Genomic DNA, 3,867 nt, shown 5'->3' with positions numbered 1-3,867 from the left:
ACTGCTTTGTTCTGTTTGACTTGAGGTGGAAGTGTCGCCATCCTACCTGGCAGCCTGCAGAGAGTTCCAGCAAATGACGGGCAACCAAGAGCCCCGAGGCTGGCATGAGGCCCAGGCACTGAACCATCCAGAGATGCTGCAGGATAAGCACGTCCCGAGGAAGGTGCAGAAAAAGAGAAGTTCATGGCAGGAGGTAGAATATTAGAATGAGGAGCTGCAAATGTATCTGCAGACCTATGAGGGGGAAAGGAGTCTTTGGGAGAAGTGGAGCAGTCGTTGCTGCAGTCATCCTTCAGAACACGAAACCGGCTATGAACTCGAGTAAAACCAGCCTTTGGTTTTGACCATTTGGTTTCACAAGTGGACATCCAAAGCAATCCAGTTGATGAGCTCTGCATGTGGCTGACAGCAGCTTCCTAAGGGCTTGCATTTCAAATGGCAATCTCTCTTGCATTTCAGGGCAATCTCTGCCACACCTTCCTGACATCAACTCATTTCTTGTCTCAGATCTACACCGACTCTGACACTGAAGCTGCAGCAGAAGCAGCAGCGCTGTCCCAAGGAGCCTTTGCTCTCCAGCTGAAGAAGTGGAGCCTGAGCCCTTGGTTCACCTCCCGTGCTGACCCAGCTGCTGCTCAGCAACAGGAGACGGCGGGTGACTCCCTGGAGCAGCAGAGTACGTCTGGTATCTTTCTTATCTGAGGGACAGTGAGTTGTGTGCACGTGTCAGCACAGCTGTACCAAAGGGTTCTGCTCAGTTTCGTGTCACAGAAGTGCTGGCAGTGCTCCGAGGCAGCAAGAGAGAACTCTGGGTGTTCCTGCTGCCTCTGAGGGCAGCTTAGACTGGCTGGAGTTTGCCTGGGCTTCCCTTCTCTCTCCCGAAGGCAGAAGCAGGGATTGTTCCTGGATCAGCATAAGGCTGTGACTGCTTGAGTCCCAGCCACTGGCAGAAGCCCTGCTGAGATCAGTCTCTAGGAAAACACATCAAGCCCTTTGTGATTCTGCAGCACAACCCAATGAATCTGCTTCTTGCCCTTAACGGCTGCCAGTGCTGTGCTCTCAGATAAGATCTGGTAGGGTTGAGAAGAGAGCCCAGTGGATTCTGTGTCTACCATCACCTGTTGGGACAAAAAGGGCACTGATCTGCGCCTTGGTGTGGCTGATCTCAAAGCCCATCCTGTTGTGTCCTGAATGGGGGCAACAGCTTGTCTGGGGCTCAGGCTCACTCTGGCTTCTTCCCACCAGTGCCTGTCAGTGCTAATGCTGGGGCTTTGCCAGCCTTGTTGTGGTCTCTGCCCTGCCCCTGAGGGCTGTGGGAATGCAGAGGCTGGAGCCTTCCTTAGCTGGGAGGGTCCCGCTGCTCCCCGGCTGCTGCAGCGCGGAACTGCCTGAGGCCGCAGCCCCTTCTCTGGGCCGGCTTCTGCCTCGCACGGCCTGGACTCACCAGAGGGTCAGCATCTCCTCTTGGCAGCTCTCTGTGTCACAGGGACGCCTGAGGAGCACTGCTGTCCTCTGTGCCCGTGCCCGCCGTGCCGGGTTGGGAAGATGGGGACGTGTGCAGTGCCGAGAGGGCGAGTGCAATGGGAGCGACTGATCCGCGCTGTCAGGGTGAAGAGAAGCGGCGCGGTTCTTCACGCGGGGCACGGGCAAGGGCGTCTTTGAGCTCAGCCTGCTCATAAAGGGTGAGGGTCCTGATGCTGAAAGCCCCGTGGGGATTGGTTCTAGCATGAGCTGCTCTGGTTTACAAACACAGAGGCATTCTTCTGGCAAACTGCTGCAAGGTGGAAAAGATGGGAACACTTGGCAATATTCCTCCTGTTCTGGACTCGACATCTGTTCAGAGGAATTGATTCTAGATGTCCAGGTGCATTTAATCTTAGCAAGTAGGAAACCTTTTCTAAATCTCACAGTGTTTATTCCCAAGAAAACAAAGGCACTCTTAGTTCCAGCTCTCCTTAATGTTTCTAGATGACAAACTTACTTGCCTTGCTAGGTATTCTCTTCTGGTCTCAGTGTCCTCTGAATGTATCTCCCTGTGCTTCCCTGTGTGTCTGCTGTCAAGAGGTCTCTCACTTCAAAGGATGCTAGAAATCAGTCTCTGTGCCAGCCACTTGTGCTGTGGGCCTGCTGTTCTTTTCTTGGTGTTCCAGTTGCTGTTCCTGTTGTTGTTAGCCAGCTGTCCACCAAGGGAGGCTCAGAGCCCCAGACAGTGGGGCTGCCTTTTGTATCTCCTGGAAGCTGGGATCTCTGCTTTAAAGTGAACATCTTGCATTTTGTTTCCCTCAGGGAGAATGGTGAAGATGGAAAATCCCATTCTAAAATACATTGAACTGGAAAATATTGGCAGTGGGTGAGTCCAAGCAATGTTAATGGTACAAAACTATGCATCAGGTGTTTTGCTGGTGGAATAGGTATCAAGTGTGAAGTCAGACAAACTGCAAATGTGTTCAGGCACTGGGCTTAGATTGTCAGTGCTGATCAGAATTTCTAGGTGTGCTCAGAAGGCATTGTCAAAGACATCTTCATGCTTCCAGTGTCCTGCAGGCATTTACAGCAGAGATCTCCTGTGTGGGCTGGCTTTCACTGCAAGATCTAAATGGCTTCTCCTTTCTCTGCTTCTGTTTTGTTTCTAGGAGTTTTGGAGACGTTCATAGAGCACTCGACACTACCACAGGAGGAGAGGTAAATGTCAACAGCCCCTGCAGACTCTGCTGCACTCGAGGGCTTTCCCCTCTGGTGTGAGCTGTGGCTGGAGCTTTGGGCAGAGCTGTGCTGAAAAGGCACAAGAAGCACAGACTGGTGCCAGCCCACAGAACACATATGGGACTTTGTCCTACTCAGCTGCCGGAAGGAAGGCACGGAGGGCAGCGGTTCCTTTCAGAGAAGGACGCGCTCACTCGCTCTCCATTGCTAAAACAAAGGTGGTGCCTGCGAGCACCTCACTGCTCTTTGGGGCTACAGCTTCAGAGTCCTGAATTCTCATTTCTGGCTGCCAACAAATCCATCTGAAAGTTACTGGCAGATCCTTAGCCACCTGCCGTGCTGCACTTGGGAACTGCACGTAGGGAGAGATCTGCAAGGCGTCCCTGAAAGCCCTAAGCCCTGCCCATATCACAAGATGTATCCACAGAGTATTAAGGCATGGATTCCTTCGTCTGAATCCCAAACCAAGCAGCAGAGAGTGTGGTCAGAGGTTTGTGGTTGATAACTGAGACACCGTTGTTACCAAGTGGTCAAGGCAAAATGTCAGTGGCCCCACGTGTCCTGTAACTGGCTCCCAAAGGAGCAGAGAAATGGGCTGTTGGAATGTCAGCTCCTGATTACTGCAGTGCCTGATCACAAGGCAGTTTGGCACAGCTCAGCTGTGTCATTGCAAAATCACTTGCTCCACGTGCCTTGTGGTCTTGTGCCACCAACTTCTCAAGTTACTGATTATCAATGTCATTTTAGGTGGCCATAAAAAAAATACAGCTTCAAGGACTGAGGAAGGAGGAACTAAAAGTAAATGAACTCATGGTCATGAAGGTGAATAGAAATCCCAACCTGGTCAACTGTTTAGACAGGTGAGTTGTGCTTTTTTCCCATGAATGTTTGTTCACACATTGCAAACATGCAAGTTAAAATCCCACTTTGGTCACTGGCAGAAAATAGAGCTGTAATTATTGGCTAATTATTATTGCTCTTTTCATCTCCAGTGGGTGGGAAGAGATTGCATTTTGTCTGCATGAGTCTTCGCTGGCACATGGTATTTGAAAATTGTTCAAAAACCCGGATGAGTCGTGTCTTACTAAATCAATGATCTCTATATTCACAGCCACCACTTTGTTTTAGAGCTTGATTTTTTTAAAGTGTCTTCTTCTGTCCAGG

This window comes from Melospiza melodia, unplaced genomic scaffold (genome assembly GCF_035770615.1).
Source record: "Melospiza melodia melodia isolate bMelMel2 unplaced genomic scaffold, bMelMel2.pri scaffold_37, whole genome shotgun sequence".
Classification (NCBI taxonomy): domain Eukaryota; kingdom Metazoa; phylum Chordata; class Aves; order Passeriformes; family Passerellidae; genus Melospiza; species Melospiza melodia.
The sequence above is the reverse complement of the archived record's forward strand: the minus strand, read 5'-3'. Positions refer to the sequence as shown.